The following is a 23,249-nucleotide window of genomic DNA, read 5'->3' as shown; positions in this document are numbered from 1 at the left end:
TTTTTACACTGCATGAACATGCAGGATTATGAAACATATTTGGTGTTGGTATAGAAATCTAGCCTCTTTTGTTTTGTTTTTGATTTCAGGTGAGGGCAATTAATTTTGCTTTTTGAGCTAAAGTCCCCAGGGGCAGGACTTTGGCTTCACTTTAGTTTAACTGACTATGGCATACTTTCCTTCTTTTTTGCTGTGGTTGTTAATGAAGCTACTTTTAGCAATAAAAATATTTGACAAATTACAGCAGAATTTTGTCCTGTTTTCCCTTTACATACTTACTAAGGTTAACTTAATTATAAACTAGAATAAAGTTTGTATATATGCCTTGTTTCTCTTTTAAATTCCTTTTTGTTGAAGATGAAGTTCTGTCTCATAGTTCACCTGAGATACTTTTAGAGAAGCTTTAAAGTCTTGTAACCAACAAGAAAATTTGGTTGTTTAACATTATATAGATTAATATTAGGATATGACATAGACAATGAGAACATTATTGAATTTTTAGGAATTTTATATAATTTAAGAATATATGACAAATTTTAGGTTACAGAAGGAAAGAAAATTTTTAACTTTTGTAATATTTAATATGTTAAATCTATTTTTCAAAATATTTTATCATAAAATATAACATACATACAAAGAAAAGAGAAAAATGAATAGTTTTCAAAGTACACTTCAGCAGGTAGTTATGAAACAGATTTCAGAATTTGTTATGGGTTACCATTCCATTATTTCAGATTTTACCTTCTCACTGCTCCAAAACACTGGAGGCTAAAAGTAATATCAATAGAGTGACTCAGCAGTCATATTCATTTGTTAAATAATATTTTTGCTGTTTTTAAAATTTTTTTATTGTATAGTATAACATATATACAAAGCAAAGAAATAAAAAAGCAATAGTTTTCAAAGCAATCTTCAAAAAGTTGTTACAGGATAGATTCCAGAGTTTGTCATGGGCTGCCTTCCCTCCTGCTGCTCTTGAATTTAGGAGGCTAATGGGCTTAAATACTTTTATATCATCGCAATAAACTTTTTTCCTTTTTTTTGTGAACAATAACAAATATACAAAAAAGCTATAAATTTCTAAGCACAGCACCACAATTAGTTGTAGAACATATTTCAGACTTTGACATGGGTTACAATTTCACAACTTAAGGTTTTTATTTCTAGCTGTTCTAAAATACTGGAGACTAAAAGAGATATCAATTTAATGATTCAGCATCATATTCATTTGTTAAGTCCTATCTTCTATGTATAATTCCATCATCATCTTTGATCTTTCCCTATTTCTCATTGGGGTTGTTTGGGCTGTGGCAATTTTAAATTTTTGATATTGGAAGTGTCTGTCACTAATATGGGGTAGGGAGTTGGAACTATCTGATGTTCTGGAGAGGCCGGGCTAGGTTTCAGGACTTATCTGGACCAGGAACCCATCCGGAGATTGTAGGTTTCTGGAAAGTTACTCTAGTGCCTGGAACCTGTGTGGAATCTTATAAATTTCCCTAGATGTTCTTTAGGATTGGCTGGAATGGTCCTGGTTGCGGGTTGGCAGGTTATGATAGGTAGCAAGGTCTAACTGAAGCTTGTGTGTAAGAACAACCTCCAGAGTAGCCTCTCGACCCTATTTGAACTCTCTCTGCCACTGATACTTTATTACACTTCTTTTCCTCCATTTGATCAGGATGGAATTGTCGATCCCTTGGTGCCAGATCTGGATTCATCCCTGGGGGTCCTCTCTATGTTAAATCTATTTTATTATTGCCTCACATTTACAAGGTGACAGAACAATTCTTTTGTAATTGTTTTTCCTTTAAGAGTGAAAAGACTTTTCTGAAATACAGGATAAGGCCAATGTAAACATTAGCAAGGATATTATTCTGATATATAAAATTTTTATTTCTTAGAATTATCAGATGATTAAGAAAAACATTTTATAATTTTTTATTAAGAGCAGACTAGCAATTTACATTATTTTAACAGAGAAACAATTAACTATTAGCTTTGTATTAATACACAGTTTTACACAAGAACTTTCTTAAAAGGTTATTATAAATAGGGTTATTAAATTTTGGTTAGTACTGACCATAGTAGAGAGAATTTATATTTATACTAGGAATATGTTAGTATATAAAATTAACACCTCACGAGACTGTGCTCTGAGGCTTGGAGGCCAGTGAGTCCTTATAGTTATGGGGACTATTTTGGAGCAGCAATAAATGAGCAGGAAAGTCCTTGCAGGAAAATGGCAGTTCAGGGCAGAGTGGTTTCAGTGTTAATTAAGAAATTAATAAGCATATATCTCATGTTGCATGTCACCTGGGGCTCCTCTAAGTTGGTCAGAGCCATATACGGACTTGGGCACCCTCAGTGTTTTTCATTTCTGTGAGCAAGGCTCTGTTGGCCGTGCACTCCCCTTCAGGAGATAGTGCACTTCCCAGGCTCAAAGCCCATGTTGATGGCACTTGGGGAAAGACCCCAGTGGGTCTTGATGTTGAGGGTTATTCTGAGGTCTTTGGCACCCTCTTTGCCAGTGGCCTTATGATTTGTCGTTTAAGCGAGGCTCTTGATGCTTGGAGCCATCATTTTGCTGATCTTAATAAAAAAGGGTGCCCTTGACACTGACTGCAATAAAATGAGCTTGTTCCTTGGTCTTTTGCTAACCTCGCTTTGTAATCTCCCCCTCCTTGGACTTGCCTTAATTGCCAAAAATGGAAAAGACAGTTTCCAATAAGTCATTAGTGGGAGTTTACAGGCCCATGGAGAGCTTTTGTAGCTTTCTCCAAATGTTAGGGGCAGATTAGTTGATGAAATGGATATCTAGCAAAATTTGACTTTCCTGGAAATCTAAGCTTACATTAGTAATCCTCTGGGCTTCCATGAGCCTGAAAGAGGCCTGAGTTTTTCTTTTTCTCCTGAGTGATCTCTCTTAGTTTAGTAAAATTAACTGCATTTGTGGTACATTTTTCATGCCTTTTAATAAACAGTTATTTTTCCTTTAAGGCAATTGAGATATGGGCATAATATAGGCTACATTCTCTATGAGGTCCTTGTATTGATAGAGATCTATGAATATTTGGGTATATGGATTTTTGACTACTTTCCCTGTATTTTACAGGCTGAAGGATGGTATTGTAATTGGAAGTAACATTAGAGAGCTATGCTTTCCCATCTTTTAGTTTTTATTGATAGTTGGCATTTCAAGTTTTCTCTGAAATAGGAAAAAAGGAGGAGTCTTATTAGTACCAGTGTGACCATGTAGCATCCCAACATGTTTCAGAGCTGTGTATTTTCCTCTCCAATTGCCCAATCATTTGGGCACACAGGGATTAAAAACTCACTGTTCTGCCAGGGACAGCTAGCTAGTGGGTCTTTGCCAGGGGTACTGGGGAGCCAACCATCGTGTGAGGGATCAGCTGGAGCACAGATTGCCAGAGGGAGAAATATGTTTATTTGTGGGTGTTAGAAAAGAAAGGCTAGTTGAAGCAATAAAAGCAGGTTAAGTGACATTGTTTTGAAGGATGATATGACAGGCATTATCTTCTGCCCATGGAAAGCAATGCATTTTTCTGTACAGTTTAGTATAGGAAGGCTGAGAAGGGGTAAAAGGTTAGAAACATGAAGTCCAGGGAAAAAAAATTATAAAAATCTGGATTAAGCTGAATGCACTGCATACTGAATATGGATGCCAGATTTAAAAACAAACGAGCAGAAACAAGATGTCCTATTAAATTTGAATTTCAAGTAAACAGTGATTCTTTTTTAGTGTACATATGTCCCATGCAACATTTGTGACATATTTACAATTAAATTTATTTGTGATTTACCTAAAATACAAATTTAATGATAGCCTGTATTTTTTCTGCTAACTCTCATTTTAAGGAAATGAAAAAAAGAGTCTATAAAATTGACAGTCTATCATTTTCTCTGAAGGTAGCAACATCACCTCCTAAACTGTAGAAATATATGCAGTTCAAATTAACTTGCATCAAAATACCCTGTTCAAATGGAATGCAATTAATTCTGATATCGATTTAGCAATGCCACTTTCTTTGAAAACTTCCATGGATTTTTTATTCATAGAAATACATTTTTCCCATTCTTCCTTTATGTTTATTTCTCTCTCTCTCTCTGTCTCTCTGTTTAATTGCAAGCATAACATTTATTGTGAATAGATTTTAGGGAAAGCATAATGGTGCCCCAACAGTTGACAATATTCTTAAGAACAGAAAAGTAGTGTGTGTCTATGGGTTGAAATCCATTTTCACTTTGAGTGTTTTTAGGAGGAAAATACTCCTACATTTCCAGGCCTGATGAAAAACTCAGAAATGATCATTCTTGGTTGAATAAATCTGTAATCATATACTACTCAAGTTTTTCTTCCAATTGTATGTGGCTTGAGACTTACCTTTATTCCAGAGTCAATTAACTAGCAAGAACTTTTGAGGCCATGAAAGGAACTAGTCTTATTGATCATTCACTGGGTATCATGTACCATGATATCTGTTTTGCATCTGCCTTCACCGAATCTGACTTCATATTTGTGAGGTAGATATTATTAGCCTCATTTTAAAAAATAAAGAAACCACATCTCAGAGAGCTAAGGTAAACTTCTTCAAGGTAGCTTGGCATAGTAAAATAGTAGAATTGGATTTTGAGACTGGGTAATTATTAGGCATTCACTTATGTTTTCTGGTTAATCTATTGCCCTGATTTTCTAAGGGGAGTGATATTGCCCCTTAGAGCACATTTGGTAATGTCTGAAAACATTCTTGATAGCTACTAATGTGGGATGTGGGGGAGGGTGTTCTGATGACATCTATTAGATAGAAGCCAGAGATGCTGCTAAAATCCCTACAGTACACAAAACAGTTCCACAACAAAGAATTACCAGCTCCTAAATGTGGATGATGCAGAAACTGAGAATCCCTGTTGTAGAGTGCAGAACTGTACCAGATGCTATAGTGAAGCACATTTATGGTAAACTTTAAAAAGTCCCTTCCAACTATCTAGTTTATCCCAATGTAAAACAGATAAGTTAGTGAATTCACCATCACTCTACATATTCAAATGCAGGCTGGATGAATACCAGTGAGGCCTGTTGTTGGGGGAGGGTTCCCATTGGATGATAGGTTGGAATACATGAGCTCTAAGCTCCTTTCCAACACTACTATTCTCATTTTTTCATGTTAGGCCACCTGAACTAAAATAATTTAAAATGAGTAAAAAAGAACATTAACCATTCCATTATTCACATCAAACATGTAGATTATCAATATTTTGATAATGCTCTGTACCAAATGTACCACAATAATAGAATTTTATCCTCTGTTTAGCTTGAGTTGCAAAGTCTAGCTTATTGTCTATTTAAGTCTGTATAATATGAGTTTTCATATCTATGGCATTTTATATTGCGTCCCTTATAAAATGTATTCAGTGTTCATGTCTATGGCATTTTATATTGAGTCTTTATAAAATGTATTCAGTAAAATCATTTAAACTTAAAAAAAAGTCAGCAGGCAATCCTGGGATGTTCTTCCCTGGGAGATGTTTAGATTTATGTTCCCAAGGTGGGGGCCCTTGCCCCGCATGAGAGAAGTCTAAGACAATGATTCAGGGAGCACATTTGTCCTCTAGGTTTCCTTTCTCCTGAGGGCTGAAAATGAGAGCATAATTAAGAATAGAAGCTTTATATTTGGCTGAAATGGGTTTTAATGGAATTTAAACAAGGACTTTGAAGGGGGGGCTACTAAAAGAGGACTATTCAAAATATTTGCCTCCTTTCATGAAGAGTCATGAGGAAGAAGTTCTTGACAGTTTTCCTGGGCATAACATAATTTGAAAGAGCCCTTCATGGGCTTGTCTTGAGAAAAGGCCATAAAAACTGTATGTAAGGAAGTTTATCCCACTTTCCCATCTTCTGACAAAAGAGATGTAATTGTAAGATAGGGTAATAGTTGACTGTCCTATTTGTGGGCCAACATTGACCATTCTCCAGATGATATTACAACTAAGCAGTATTGCAGGAGTATATGTTTTATTTTAGCTTTGCAGCAGGAAGATCATCCCAATTTAATAGCAGGCAGCTCAATGGACTGTCAGCCTGAATACTGGAGGCACCACCCATTTTATTTAATGGTTAAGAAATGCAAATTGACTTACTTCCAATATGCCTGGGGTTTTTAAAGCTTTTTTATTGTATAATTTAATATATGCACAAAAGAAAGAAAGGAAAAAGCAATAGTTTTCAAAAGCACTCTTCAACAAGTAGTTACAGGACAGATCCCAGAGTTTGTCATAGGCTACCAGACCATCTAGCAGTTCCAGAATATAGGAGACTAGAAGTAATACATATTTTCTTAGCATTACAATAACTTTTTTCTTGTTTGTGAAAAATACTATACATAAAAAAAACTTCTGTTCTCAAAGAGTAAGTGTGGTTCTAAAATATAGACAATGTCTTCCTTCCCATTGTATTTTGAATTACCTTAATCCTGATCTGATTGGCTTTATTCTTATCTCTAAATACCAGATTATAGATATCTAAAACATCCTATCAAAATCCAGAAATAATATTATCACTCTGGACTCAATGTGTCTAGGTCCCTGTTTTCTTATAAGCATTTTCTAAAGGAGATCATGCAGTAACTGTTCTTGCATTTCTGGCTTAATTTGCCTCACCAAATGTCCCACAGGTTCATTCACATCACTGCATGCCTCACAACTTCATTCTTTTTTGTAGCAGCACAATATTTGATAATGTGGATCTGCCTCAATTCACCAATGTACTCCTCAGTCAGTGCATCTTTCTGCCACTTGCATTCATTGGGCATCAAGTATAAAACCCAAAGTCCACAGTTCATCAACACTCTTGAATTTAGGTAATTCAATTGTTCCTGAGAGAAAGATAACCAATAAACACACCCTCACCAAATAAGAACTCTATACCTCCCCTTAACTCTTGTCATCACCCCATTATTTACCCCTGCTCTTGCTGTGGTACTGCTGATGTTTTCTTATTAAATATAGCCCATAGCATGCAATAGCAGTTTTCCTCCTGTACTGTGGACTTAAACACTCTTTGTAGATGAATAATATCTTTGGAGTAGTTCTTGCAAGAACTTATTTATATTTCTAGTGTTAATCAATGGGACACATAAGTCTATACAACCCCTTTCAATCATGTTCACCTTCACTATGGTAATGTTACTTATACAACCACCCTCACATCTATCTATTCCCTTACATTTGAGTTCAAACTCATTAGCTAACCATTAACCCATCTCTAGTTTCTATGTATCTCTAAGTCCTCTATATTCTGTATTATAAGCCTTTGATTTTACCTTCACTGTGGTCATAAAAGTGGAATCATACAGTTTCTATCCTCTTGTATCTGACTTATTTAACTCAGTATTATGTCTTCAGGTGCCATCCATCTTGTCCTGTGCTTCATGACATAATTTTGTCTTACTGCTGCATAACATTCCATCATATGTATATGCCACATTTTGTTAACCCATTTGTCTGTTAATGAGCATTTGGATTGTTTACATCTTTTGGCAATTGTGAATAATGCTGCAATGAACATCAGTATGCAGGGAATCCCCTGATACTGTGTCAAACCTTAGGCATACCAAAATCAATAGGTCATGCCCTCAATTATGAGGCTTACTCTTGTGAAACTTCTGTAGGTAGGAGAGAGGCTTAGACTACCTGTAGGCATGCCTAAGCATTACTGTTGGAAGACCTCTGTTGTTGCTCAGATGTGGCCTCAGTCTCTCTAAGCCCAACTCTGCAAGTGAAATCATTGCCTTCCAGGGGTGAAAGTCTTCCTGGTGACATGAGAGATGATTCCCAGGGATGAATCTAGAACTGGCACCATGTGATCAACAACTACATCCTGACCAAAAGGAAGAAAAGAAATGTAATTAATAAAGTATCAGTGGCAGAGACAGTTCAAATAGAGTCAAAAGACTACTCTGGAGGTTGCTGCTATGCAAGTTTCAGGTAGACCTTGCTACCTATCATAACCCATCAACCCCCAACCAGGACCATTGCAGCCAATCCCAAAGAACACCAAGGGCAATATATAAGATTCCACAAGTGTTCCAGACACTAGAATAATTTTCCAGAAACCTACAACCTCCAGATGGGTCCTTGGTTCAGATGAGTCATGAAACCTAGCCCAGCCTCCCCAGAGCATCAGATCATTCCCTCTCCCTACTCCATATTAGTGACAAACACTTTTAATGTCAAAAATTTAGAATTGCCATAGCCCAAACAATCCCAAAGAGGGGTATGGAAAAATTAAAGATGATGGTGGAATTATACATAGAAGATAGGACTTAACAAATGAATATGAATGCTGAATCATTAAATTGATTTCTCTTTTAGTCTCCAGTATTTTAGAGCAGCTAGAAGTAAAAAATAATTTCAAAAAACTGAAATTGTAATCCATGTCAAAGTCCAAAATATGTTTTACAACTGATTGTGCTGTGCTTTGAAATTTATAGCTTTTTTGTAAATATGTTATTGTTCACAAAAAAAGAAGGAAAAAAAGCCGACCGTGATGATAAAAAATATTTGAGCCCTCTAGCTTCCTGTATTCTGGAGCAGCTAGAAGGAAAACTAAGAAAAATCATATGGTAGCCCATGACAAATTCTGGGATCTATCCTGTAACCACTTTTTGAAGAGTGCTTTGAAAACTGTTGCTTTATTATTTCTTTGCTTTGTATATATATTATACAATACAATAAAAAAGTTTTTAAAAAAGCACATGAAGAGGTAGAATGCTCACCTTCCACGTGGGAGACCCAGGTTCGATATCCAGACCATGCACCCACCCCCCCAAAAAAAGCACATGAAAAGATGTTCATTTTCATAGGCTATAAAGGAAATGCAGATCAAGACCACAATGAGATACCGCCTCACACCTATAAGAATGGCTGCTATTAAATAAACAGGAAACTATAAATGTTGGAGAAGATGTGGAGAAACTGGGACACTTATCCACTCTTGGTGGGAATGTATAATGGTGCATCCACTATGAAAGACTGTTTGGTGGTTCCATAGGAAACTAAATATTGAGTAGTTCTATGACCCAGCAATAGAACTACTTGGTATATACCCAGAAGAGCTGAAAGCAATGACACAAACAGAAATTTGCATGCTGATGGTCATGGTAGCATTATTCGCAATCACCAAAAGATGAAAACAAACCAAATGTCCATCAACAGGCAAGTGGGGCAACAAAATGCGATATATACATACAATGGAATATTATGCAGCAGTAAGACGAAATGACGTCATGAAGTACATGACAAGATAAATGAGCCTTGAAGATACAATGCTGAGTAAAATAATCCAGACACAAAATGATAGGCACTTTATGATTTCACTTTTATGACCAGCATGAAGATATAATCAGAGGCTTATAATACAGAATATAGGAGACTTAGAAATACATAGAAGCTAGAGATGAGTGAACAGTTAGCTAATGAGGTTGAAGTCCAATGTAAGGGAATAGATAGAAGTGAACGGGGTTCTCTGGTTGGTCTATAACAAAAATATTAACATTTTGAAGATAATAGGATGGAAAGGGGTTGTATAGACACACATGTCCCACTGATTAACACTAGAAATGTGAATTAGCACTTGCAAAATTTTTTTCAAAGATATCATTCATGTACAAACAGTGTTTAGGTCCAGGGTACAGGGAAAAAACACCTACTGCATGCTATGGGCTATGTTCAAAAGGAAAAAAGCAACACTACAACACCAACAGCAGAGGTAAATAATGGGGAGAGGGACAAGAGTTAAGAGAAGATTTAGATTTAAATTTGGTGAGGGTGTATTTACTGGTTTTCCTTCTCTTGGGAACAATGAAATTATCTAAAATTGAGACTGTTGATGGACTGCGGACTTTGGGCACTATACATGAAGACTGATGAAAGCAGGTGGTTGAAGGCTGCACTGACTGAGAAATAGACTGGCAAATGATGGCATATACTTATGAAAGAAGGTTGCAGAGCTACAAAAAGGAACAAAGTCATAAGGCACACAACAATATGAATGAACATGTGGAACATTGGAAAGATTTTAGTTTTGAGTCTGTAAAGAATGGACTTATTTATTTAAGATAATCTTGTGTATTAGTTAGGGTTCTCTAGAGAAACAATAAACAGGAAACACTCGCAAATATAAAATTCCTAAAAGTATCTCACATAACCATGGGAATGCAGAGTGCAAAATTCACAGGACAGGCTGTGAAACTGATGATTCCAATGGAGAGTCTGGACAAACTCCACAGGAGAGGCTCACTGGCTGAAGCAGGAAGAGAGCCTGTCTCTTTTGAATCCTCCTTGAAAGGCTTCCAGTGATTAGATTAAGCATCACTCATTGCAGAAGACATTCCCCTTAGCTGATTACAAATGGAATCAGCTGTGGATGCAGCTGACATGCTCATGATTTAATTCTATGAAATGTCTCATCACAACAGGCCAGCACTTGCCCAACCAGAAAAACAGGTACCACCACTTGGCCAAGTTGACACATGAACTACTATTACAGCTAAAATTAAAGATGTTGCAGTGAAAATTGTTCTGCATAAAGGTGAGAATGTGATGAGATAATATATTAAATTCCTTAGTTGTCCCTCTCAGATGTATTTCTGTTTCTTGTGTAACTAACTTTCTATTTGTGTCTGTCTGCCTGTTCATTGTATTTTCTCATACCTCTGAATGGTAATCGCAAATTAATGAGGAAAAATCTTAAAGCACACTATTTGAACTGCTTAGAAGTAACTAGGTACTTTATATAATTAAATAAATTGGTACTTCTGCAGTGAAAAGATCAAAAGCTAAAAACCCTCTGAAAGGCAAGATTCAGAAATCTTAGTTTTGCAATTACTGTAAACAAACATGGACTTACACAGAAACTGCCCCTGGAATTTCCCTAAGGCAGCAAAAAACTGCTAAAGGGCTGCCTCTGGAAAAAGCAAAGACCTTTACCTATGGCCCTGGTCATAGCTTTTAGTAAAATAAATCTTATAATTAGAAATAGTTAAAGAACAGCATAGGAACTCCCCAAAGTTCATGGCTCTCACCTAAAACTTTCAAAGTGCTACAAGCCTGATTTATTTCTGTCCACCCTATCCCTGCCCCCCAAGGCCTAACCACGTCAAGCAGTTGAGTAATTATGTACAGTCTGGATAAATAAAAATTATAGGTGGAGTGGATATGGAAGGTGATAGAAAGTTTAATGGAATAGATTTTGTTTGTTATAGTCATTGTTGACTATAAGCGCTGAATGAATGTAGAGAGTTGTAAAGAAGGAGTTTATAAAGTGAATTCAGTCTGTCATAGTCAGTGCTGACCAAAATTTAATGTCTGTTCATCATATATTTCAAAAAATGAAGCTTTTTTGTCAACTGGGTATTCACAGTAAACCAAATTTTAGTTTTTCTTCCTGTTAAAATGATATGGATTTTTAGCCTTTTCTTAATGTAAGATGGCTTTAAAAGTTTTTCCTTAATCACCTGAATACTCTGTCTAGAAAACAAAGATCTTACATGAGAATAACATCCCTGTTAATAGCCTTGGTCTTCCCATCTTTTATTTCAGAAGATATGACTTCTCACTGCTCAAGGACAAACTGTTACAAATAATTGATTGTTTCACCTTCCATAAGTAATGTGCTAAAATAGTTTAGCCTATTGCATAGGGGGTGTTTGAGATGTGCTGCAGTGGTTAAAAGAGATTTTTTAATCTTGTTACTGGTTAAATTTGTATAGGTAAAACAATGTTATTCATATATTTAGAAATTGCACAAAATTCTTGAAAATCTGACAATGTTCTCACTATCCGTGTTATATCCCGATATGAATCTATATAATGATCAGCAATGGTGTGGTGTTGTTAGTATTATTCTTAAAACACTACAGATCATATAAACAACCAAATTATCAGTTGCACTGCTTTGCTATAATATTTCTCTAAAATTATATGTGATCAGTTACACGTCAGAGTTCCATCTGTAACAAGGAAAAACTTCAAAAGAAAGGCAAGACAAACATACGTATATATATATATATCTGTTAATTAACATAACTGGCAAGAATATAAAAGTGAAACAGAACTAAAGCTCTGCTATGGTTTGTTAATAAAAAATAACTGCCTAATGTTTTTATTTGTAAAAGTAGCTTCATACAAAAATGTTTATAAAAATTAAAGCTCAGATTGTAAGCTTTAACTGTTATCTTTAAATTCTAAAATGCTTTACTCTTTGTATAGCCTAGTAGTTCCCTGGAACTTTAAGTGTCTGTATTACCTGAAACTCAAATCTACTTCCCCAGCTCTAAAAGTCCACATGGTTCCATACAGCAAGTGTTAAAAAAAACTGAAAAATATCACACTCTGAGTAAAGATTTGATGAAACTGATCTGGTTAAAGCTAAGGTAAACCAATAAACAAGGTAAAAAATAATATTATCTGTATTTTAAAGCTTTAACTTTAATGTGAGATAAAAAGAAAAATGTTTACTTTATTCAAAATTTAAGTTTTCCATAGCACACTATCTAATTTAGTTAGTCTAATTAGCTAATTTAAACAACTGAATTCAGCCTTATTTGATATAGAATCTGGAATAAGGAAGAAAATCCTAATATTCTGTACAAATTAATGTAATGCAATGATGAATTTCAGAATATTTTACACAGAAAATGGAAGAAAATGTTTGCAAATTCCTTTGAGGGACTGGGAAAAATAGAGCTATTAAACTACTCCACCTGGGGATTTCCTGACATTTTCTTAAGCAAGAGGGGTTCATAATTCAATAACCCAGCACCTCAATTTTCAGGCTTGCCCTTGTGAACCTTATTTCTGTAATAGCAAAAGAAGCCAACCTATAATTAGTGCCTGAGTCATCTCCAGAAAATCTATGCTATTACTCAAATGTGTTCTCACTCTAAGTCAAACTCAGATCTTTCCCCCTATATGGGACATAATTTCCAGGCATGTAAGCTTGACCCTGGCATCAAGAAACATAACTGGCCCTACATTATGGGGCATAACTGGCCCTGGCATTATGAGAGAAGTTCCATAGATGAACCTGGCCCTGGCATCATGTATTAGCTGACCAAAATTGAAAAGAAACAGAGTTTCAATGACTAAGAGAGTTCAAACAGAGTTGACAGGATGTTCTGGAGGTTATTTTTATGCAAGTTTCAACCAGATTGCAAACTGCCACAATATGACAACCCCCAACCAGTACTCTTCCTGGAAACCCTGAAAGATATCCTGTGCACTATAAAATTTTGTTTATTGAGTTAGTGTTTCCAAGAGTTGAAATCTCCAGATTGTTCCAATGCCAGAGAAGCTCTGAAACAGAAATAGCAGACTTTCCAAAAACAATAATCAGTTTCATCATATCATCCCTTTGCCCCTTAGTAACAATGCCCCTTTTCAACTTTGAGTCATTGCCCTGATATCCTTCAAATTGAGAGATTACCAAAGGAGAGGGAGGAATTGTAACTGAGAAATCAAGATTTAAGAGATGATTTTGATTACTAAATCATTACATAAATATTCCTTCTTGCTTTCTGGTATATGGGAGTAGACAAAAGGAAATTCCTGATTTCTGTAAATTGTAATCCAGCTGCCTTGATCTCTGGTAATGATTCTGCCCTTGTGATTGTAAAAACTTTATGACTAACCTTCATTTGTACCCAGTTATACATTTTTTCATCTTTAGAGTATTGTAGTCACTAAAGACAGTCCCTAATGTTAATTAATGAAAGGTCTTGGGTCAGCTCAGAACTAATCCACACCAAGTCCAAAGTAATCTTGTTAACCAACACTTGATCTAACCAAAATGGGCCCACCTGACATCTGCAGCAACTTAGAATTTCATGTACAAGTCACCTATACCTCATTCTGCCATTTTCTTACACACATTCTGCAACTAAGCCTGCAATCAATCTATGCAAGCTCAATAACTAGATCACCTCTAATTACATCACCTGGGGCCACTGTGATCATTATCCTAAACTCTGCCCACGTTTTCTCCTAATCAAACTGTCAGAATTACTGCAGTTCAGGGAAACAGATTTGGGCTGACAGGCCATCTGCTCTCCTACAATGTGTCTGATAATAAATTATTTCACTCTTTGAAACCCTTGTGTCAGGAATTGGTTATTGAGCAGGTTGGGCAAAAGAATCCATGGTCTTTTTCCGGTAATGCTATTTCCATCTCTTGGAAATCATGAATAAATGGCATTGTTTCTAGTAGTGAAAAAGTGGTAATCTACCTACATGTCCACTAGTTAATACATTATGATAGATACCTCTGATGTAATACTATATATCTATTAAAATGATTGTTTAGATGCTTTTTTATTGACATGGAAGAATATTCATAATAATTATGACTGAGAGATATGAACTGTAATTATAAAACCCTATGCATTTATGTGTTAAATTTGGTTAAAATATTTATGCATTCATTTATTGAGCTATATTCATAGAGCTATATGAATAGGAAAAAAACATCTGGAAAGCTGTAGAACAAATGCCAGCAATGGAAATATTGGAAATATTGTAGAAGGGGCAGTTTCTAAATTTGTGTTTGTGCTTGGCATGGCTAACAGAGGTCACATCAAATGGGGTTGAGGAGGAAAAAGATGTTCATTTATGCAGGCATGAGGACTGGGGAGATATCTCAAATCAGCCTCCCCAAAGTAATTGTTAATTGGCTTTTATAACAATGAGAGACAAAGGGAGATAATAATCCTCTTAACAGAGATCTGGGGAATTTCAGTAGTTTATCTTAATTATTTCTTATCCCACAGGATTTATATCCTGTGACACCTGAGAAAGGTGCCTCCCAGTCTTGGGAGATAGATGAACAGCTTTATTCACATCTGATAGTTTCAGACCATACATGATAGCTTACTCACATCTGGGTGCAGACATTCCATTTACATACTGCTCAATTATGAGATGAAGAGGTCCCATTAAAAACCTCCTTCCAGTTTTCAAGTTACAATCAAAGGTGTTTTTCTTAAAAGTTGTTTTAAAGGAGACATTCTAAAATTAATTACAATTTCTAGCTTGCTTACAGTTTTAAGATTATTTTTTAAAATTGCCCTTACAATTTCCCCCTTAAAATTATATTTATTTCTATACTTGGCAATTTGGCCATCTTTCTTTCTAAATAGTTCCTGCTGGATTGGGCATTATCAGTGAAATTTCTGACTTAAAACTTACAGACACTGTTGATTTCCTTTGGGGGAGCATGGATTGCTCTTGTTAGGAGTTCTGGAAGATGAAGAATGTTTCATAGATGTTTGAGTTATAATTTAAGTACATAGAGACAAAAGGCATTTAACTAGAACAAGAATAGATAAAACAATCAGGAAGATTGCATGCACAGTTTGAAGAGTCCATAACCATTATCTTATTCTTGAAAATAGTCAACTGAATAGAAACTAAAATTATTATCAAAAATAGTCATAGTCAGAATTTGATCATTTAGGTGATATAAGAGAGAAAAGATGTTAACAGATCCATCAGGAATAAAGGTATCACATTTTATTTGGGCAATGACATATCTCCCCCCTTGTGATACAATGAGGGTATATAAAGTCATTCTATTCTGCATTCCTACTTTGCATATTAAAATGAGTTCTGCATTTACTGGAGCAATGATAACTATTACTTAATGCATCTACTTTAGCAAATCATTTTTTAACTTTCATAGTTGGGATAAATATTTCAGTACATGATTATCAGATTTATTTGGCTCCAGTAAGGTTGTAACTGGTGCCTGGCTGGCAATGGTGTCACAGAACCCTGTTTCAGGTTCAGGAGTCTTTCTGCTAAAAGAATTTAGATGAATTAGAGGGCAGTAGGGATAAATAGCCAAGTTTGTTAAAGAGAAAGAGAGAGAGTATATGTTTAAGAAGTTAACAGGGATGTGTCCAAGGGAGGGACGTGCACTATATGGATTGGGTCTATCTCATTTTATAGGAGGTTTTGTTGGTTGTATGTTTCCATAGTTACCTTGGCACACCAGATGTTTTCTTTGTGGAGGTTCTCACAGTTACCTTTGGATACCAGGTATCTTCTTTGCTCTAGGAAGAGATAGATGTCCAAATTCATGGTTTACTGTCACATATACAAAATTTGTCTTTAGGCAGATGTTTAATAATCTTTATGAACCTATGCTTTCTGTAATTAACTAAGAATTTGTTTTGGGTTCCTGAAAATTCTGAGCTTCCAGGAAGGGAGACCCCAGAGAATAGTGCTCCACCTGAGGATTTAACCAAATGTGAAAACAGTCAGCCATTTCATTAAAAGCCAGGATTGGAGGTAGAGTTATCCAGGAAGGATTTGTGGAAATTCCTTCTGATTGGCATGATCCTTGCTTACTACATAGAAAGCCAACAAGAGTCTTGTGGGATCTTTATAAATGGAACCACTGCCAGTCTGGACTGCAGGGCTCAGAAAAAGGAGCAAAGTCAAGGCAAAATGTCTTCAGAGGCAGAACCACAGAGGCTGGGATCTGAAGTTAAGAGGCCTCAGGCCAGGAGAGTGGACCCACCCAAGTATTAGGAGAGGGTAAGTTTGCCATGAAGGCAGAGGGTGGGCCTTCCACCTTGGTGCAGTGGAAGAGTTGTACTGCCTCAGGCCTTGGAGAAGGTAGAGCACATTCCTTGGGGATTGGGGAGAGCCTGTCTACCACAGCTTAGAAGGGAGATCTTGATGACCTTTGAAAGTTTTAATATTCTAGGAATGCAATTAAAAACCAAGCTAAACATTTTATGAGAATTTTAAATGAGGAAGTATAAGAGCAGAAAATAAAAACATGAAAAACAGCAAAGCTCCCTAAAATGGTCTTGAAAAGATTCTGTTTTTTTGAAGATAAACAGGATTTTGTTGGTACTTCTCTACTTTAATATGACTTCTCCCTTAACAGGAGTTTTAAACAAATTACAGTGTGCTAAACATCAAAAGATATTTGAACATTGGTATACTTCTGACACCTGGAGGTCAAGTCAAACATCACAGCTAAATTCTTTCCTTTCCTTTCAGTGGGTCTGTTTTCTGCCAATCCATCTCTCCACCATTCATTCAGTCATTCACTCAACAAATATTTGTGGATCCCTAATATGATAAGCACACTTTACTCGATAACTTGACTATGGATGAAAGAAGTAAGAAACTGAGTCTTTTATTGGTATGAAGTTGCTATCTATTTAGGTGAACAAAATAGACCCTGATGGAAAGGCAAATAACCACATCCTGCTGTGGTTGTGAGATGTGTTGACACTCTTACTAAAGAAAATCATCATAATTGTGGGTACTCCAAAGCTAGAAGAGTGACCTTTGTATGGGAAATCAAGAAAGGTTTCCTTCCTGGTGGAAGTGAGCTTTGACTTTCTTGATACCTCAGCTTACTTATCTGTAAAGTAATAATAATCATATTGTTGATACACAGAGCTGGTTTCAGGATTTATTAACAGAGAGTGTTTAAATCATTTAGCATAGCACATGACATAATGTAAGCATGTGGTAAATGTTAATTATTATTATAACAAAACTAAAGATGATCAGGAAAAACTTCATGTACCTTAACTGTCCCCTTAACTTTATTTCAGGAATAATTCTGGTTCAAATTTGAATGACTTCCTTTTAGATGGAGCATAAACACATTGGATCAATACCTGTAGTTAGTTCAGTGAATAAACAAATAAACTGCCAGAAAAGAGAAAATTTTGGCTCTATTTGCAGTTTGATAGACTAACTGGCCAACTCAGTGAAAAGTCAACTCAGTGAAAAAAAATCATTCAAACTAGCCGTTTGCTTGAATAAGCTGGTTGTATGACTGCAATGATCTGTTAGTTCTGTAAATACAGACTCTGGAAACCCCAGTTAGTCAATGCAAAGGCGTCAAATAGGTTGTGTGGCACTACATAAACTGTGTGAGAGTTGACTGCAATTTTATAATTTTTAATTAATTGTTGTATTGTGGGGTTGACACTGTCTTAGAACTTGTATTACTTTCCCAACTCATATTTCGAGGATTTCTGTAAAATGTGGATTTACTACTCTATTTAAGTACAAGGTAGTTAATGCTAAGGCTGTTTAATTTCCCTTTTAATTCCATAAAATGTGAAGCAAGCTAACTGCATTTACAAGCAATTATATGTACAAGGGAGTATTAAAATACCATTTTTCTTTTTGGTTCTACAATTTGATGCAGAAATCACATTTCCTAAAAATATCAATTTGGGTAGTTAAATTGTCACATTCAAGGGTAACATAATCTGTATTATAGTGACTTTTGGCAAAAAAGAATAATATTCTGAGCCAAAAGGAAACCAAGAGCAAAGACCACATAATATTAGGAATGAATGTTTAATCTGAATAAAGGAAGATTTGAGAGAGGACTGGAATGCTGTCTTTAGATATTTGAAGAGATTTCATATACAGCAAGGAGGAGAGTTATTGTATTTGGCTTTGATGGGCAGAGTTTGGTTGAAGTGACAAGGTAACAGATTTTGATTTATCAGAGAGAAGACCTTTCTAACAATTAGGAAGGTTCAAAGTGTAACCATCTACATTAAAAATTTTTCCACTGGACTTCTCTGAGAACTAGATGGATAGATAAACCCTCCCTTGGTGCATCTACTACCACATATACTTTAATCCATTACATATTTTGGCAGTCATATGAAATGGCTGCAAGGATAGTCTCAATAAAAGTGAATGTCTGTGAGGAGAACAAAATCAATAGACTGAGGGTTTGCTCCTATGAAAAATATTTCTGCAAAGGATAAGCTAAGCCTGCTTAAAATTATGCCTAAGAATCACCCCCAGAGAACCTCTTTTGTTGTTCAGATGTGGCCTTTTTCTCTAAGCCTATTCAGCAAGTGAACTCACTGCCCTCTTCCCTATGTGGGACCTGACTCTCGGGGTATAAATCACCCTGGAAACATGGAACAGAACTCCCAGGAATTGACAGGGCTTAACATCAAGAGATTGACCAAAAGGGGAAGAGAGAAATGGGACGAATTAAAGATTCTGTGGCTGAGAGATTTCAAACAAAGTTGAGAGTTTATCCTGAAGGTTATTCTTATGCATGATATAAATATCCATTTTTAGTTTATGTTGTATTGGAGTGACTGAAGGGAAGTACCTGAAACTATTTGAGCTGTGTTCCAGTAGCCTTGATTCTTTTTAGATGATTATGTAACTACGTAGTCTTTACAATGTGACTGTGTAATTGTGAAAACATTGTATCTGATGCATCTTTCATCCAGGCTATGGACAGATGAGTAAAAAAATATGGGTAAAAATAAATAATAGAGGGAGCAAGAGGTAAAATAAATTGGGTAGATTTAAATACCAGTAATCAATGAGATGGAGGGGTAAGGGATAATATGAGATGTATGAGCTTTTTCTTTCTATTTCTTTTTCTAGAGTTATGCAAATGTTCTAAAAATGATCATGGTGATGAATGCAGAACTACATGATGATATATTATGAGCCATAGATTGTACACCATGTGAGGACTGTATGTGTGTGAATATTTGTCAAAAATATTTTTTAAAGTGAATTTCTGAAACTACCATAATTCTGCTAATAGACTCAGAACTTCAAATTTGCAGAAGCTTTTGGAAAGTGCCATGACATATAATTTTCTCCTTAGGGATATCATGAGGGAGGCAAAAATTATCTCCGAACTTTCTTTTCCAAGACTCTATTTTTCTGAGGCCTGGTGATCTGCCAACCCTTCCCTGGACTCTTATTCTGTGTCTCATTCCTAGACTCACCTCAGCATTCACTTAATCCCTGATAAAGTTTAGAGTTGAAGATGGATTACATTTTCTCTCTACTAGAAATGATGGCAAGAGGATCATCTAGAGCTCAAACTTTGAAAATCTAAGTGGAAAAACCTGTAAAACTTAAATGTACTCTAAGAGTGTCCTAGTTTGCTAGCTGCCGAATGTAATATACCAGAAATGGAATGGCTTTTAAAAAGGGGAATTTAATAAGTTGCTAGTTTACAGTTCTAAGGCTGAGAAAATGCCCCAATTAAAACAAGTCTCTAGAAATGTCCAATCTAAGGCATCCAACCAGGGAAAGATACCTTTGTTCAAGAAGGCCAATGAAGTTCAGGGTTCCTCTCTCAAGTGGAAAGGCACATGGCAAACACAGTCAGAGTTTCTCTCTCATCTGGGAAAACACAGGGTAAACACAGTGTCATCTGCTCTTCTCCTGGCTTCCTGTTTCATGAGGCTCCCTGGGAGACATTTTCCTTCTTTATCTCCTAAAGTTGCTGGCTGGTGGACTCTGCTTCTCGTGGCTATGTCATTCTGCTCTGCTCTCTCTGAATCTCCCTCATTCTCCAAAATGTTTCCTTTTATAGGACTCCAGAAACTAATCAAGACCCACCCAAATGAGTGGAGACATCCCTACAGCTAATCCAGCTTAACAACCTCTCTTGATTAAATCACATCAAGATGTGACTCCTTAAGTTACATCTCCAGGGAGATGATCTAATTACGGTTTCAAACATACAGTACTGAATAGGGATTAGAAGAATGATTGCCTTTACAAAATAAGATTAGGATTAAAACATGCCTTTTCTAGTGTACATAGATCCTTTCAAGCCAGCACAGTGAGTGTTGGAATGTGCGGACAGGAGCTATTTTGTAGTGATGACATACGTGTTGGTTAACTCAGTGAGTCTGGTTAATCCCTTTTACTAGGAAGAGGAAAATGTGATTGAGATTCTTACCAAAACAACAATCTTCTTGATTCCCCAAAATATCTTCCCCAATACAATATTTATTTGTGGATTGTCATGATATTTTAAATTTTCTTAAAAAATTATTTTTAAAAATTAATGTTCACATTTAAATGTTGTTTTGAAGGAAACAAACATATTGGTGTACTGAAACTTTGGAATGACATGGCTTGACCCTATTTTTACTCTATTTTCTGCAGAAATCTTCCCCACTGGTTTCCTTAAGGAAAGAATATAAATCCTCAAGATGGGAAGTAACAGCACTAACAGTACAAAAGCAAAGTGCACTGATCTCCAAATCTCATTTCAATACTCCCTCTGTGTAACTACCTGTATCCTCATATTCATCCCTGGTCTTCTGGCTGACAAGAAAAGTAAGATCAATCTCTTTATTGCTGACCTTGCTTATGTGCTGTCCTTACCCCTCCAGATTTACTAGCACATGAGCTACAACTGGCCTTTTCAGAGAGCCCTTTGCCTACTGTGCTTTTACCTGCAGTATCTAAATGCATATGCCAGCACTTGCTTCCTGACTTGCATCAACCTTCAGAGGTGTTTCTTTCTCCTCAAGCCCTTCAGGGAAAGAGACTGGAAATGTAGGCATGATGTGGGCATCAGTGCTGCCATCTCGGCCATTGTGGGGACTGCCTGCTTATCACTTGCCATTCTGAGAAGTGCTGGCTTAGCCAACAGCACTGAGTTCTGCTTTGCTGACTTTCGTCTTAAACACATTAGCATGGCTTCCTCTATTGGCATTTCAACTATAGCTGAATTTTGAGGGTTTATATTGCCTGTTGTTATTATTATGTATTACACGTGGAAGACTAGAAATCTTTACAGGAATTCCATGTTCCCCTGCAGAATACCAAAGAGAGAAAGGCTTTGTGGATGGTACTGATGTATGCAGTGGTGTTCATTATATGTTTCACACCTTACCACTTTAACTTCCCATTTTTTATGATGGTGAAGCAACATGTCTTTTCAAATTGCTCCTTTATTAAGAGTACTCTATGTTTTCACATCATTTCTCTTCATCCTGCAAATCTGAATTGCTGTCTTGATACTGTTGTACATATTTTTCCAGAGGTTACCAACACATTTTATTTTGCTGATCACTGGTTTGTAGCTTTTGAGGACCAACATCTGCCTAAATACCTATAAAATGTCCAATCAATTTCGGTTCTGTAGCAGCCCACATCCTGCACACTGTGTGTGTGACTTCACCCATGTAAAGGCTATTGCCCAATTGTTACAAGAGGCCACAGACCAAGGGAGCATTGTCTTCCCAGCAGTGGTTTCCTTTGGCAAGAAGTTGATTGGTTTAGGCTGCTCTGGTGTGTGGAAACAGGAAGCATTAGGAAACTTGCAGAGACATGGCACTTTTTCTCACAAAGACAGACCCTCAAAGATCCAGAGCATTCGTGCTTGAAAATGGGAGCCCTGTAACTGTTGAGTAGGCCAAAATATAAGGAAGCCACTTTTAAGTAACAATGATAAACACCTTTGTAGATCCCCTATTTGTTCTAGAACTACAAAATTTAATTCAAGAAAAAATATAGGTGCCATGAAAACTTACAAGTTTTATAAAACTAAAATCTAGTTTTCCCTCAATAAATTGTACTTTAGGCAAAACACTCTCAATGCTTCTAAAATAATACTAAAAGGGGTATCTGATTATACAAGATCAATAAAAATTTGAACGTTTATTTGAATTAAAAGGTTAATCTGCAAAATTGGCAATGCAGATTTTAACACATCACAAAAAGTGCACAAAAAAAGTGTGGCATAAAGGACAAAATAATGCTGAGAATTAGTCTAAATAGCTGCTGATTTTAAGAAAACAAAAGGCCTGAAGTCACTATACAAAATATAAAATGCATTAAACACTACCATCCACAGAAAGACTTTATTATTGACTATACTGAAAAATTATTCACATAGTTAATCATATATTGAATTGTAAATGAGTATTATACATGAGCCCCCGTTCAGAAAGGCAATTCCTTGTTGCACTATAAAATATCTAATTACATTGCAAAAAGTATCCTTTGTTGCTATCAGTAAGGAAAACAGTTATTTATATTACTGTAAATACCTGGAAAGCTACAAAAGCTAGCAGAAATAAAAGTTTTTTGTCTTAAAAGTGCTTTCCATGCAGAATGAAGCATTTGCCCCTTGTGATTGAAAGCACTAGTGGGTAGTGTCCTGGGTTGGAGATGCCCCTGAACTTAAGACTCATGGAATTGTGCAGCTCTCCTATTACTGGGATACTATAGTTTCACTGGCCAGTTTTGTCTTTCCAGAACATTGTCCAAAACAGTGTAAAACAGATCAAACTTAGAATGATAAACAGACATAAAATGAAAAAACCATCTACTTCAGTTGGCATTACCTTTGCAATGTCTGTGTTGTAAAAACACCTTTGAAAGAGCCTGTTGGCAAA

General features: G+C 36.0%; 1 pseudogene; it reads left to right on the top strand.

Annotated features, from left to right (window-relative positions):
- Positions 1 to 21,053: 21,053 nt before the first annotated feature.
- Positions 21,054 to 23,249, top strand: part of LOC143671930 (putative P2Y purinoceptor 10) — a 69,942-nt pseudogene continuing 67,746 nt past the window's right edge.

The sequence above is a fragment of the Tamandua tetradactyla genome, chromosome X (assembly GCF_023851605.1).
Source record: "Tamandua tetradactyla isolate mTamTet1 chromosome X, mTamTet1.pri, whole genome shotgun sequence".
Classification (NCBI taxonomy): domain Eukaryota; kingdom Metazoa; phylum Chordata; class Mammalia; order Pilosa; family Myrmecophagidae; genus Tamandua; species Tamandua tetradactyla.
The sequence above is the reverse complement of the archived record's forward strand: the minus strand, read 5'-3'. Positions and strand labels throughout refer to the sequence as shown.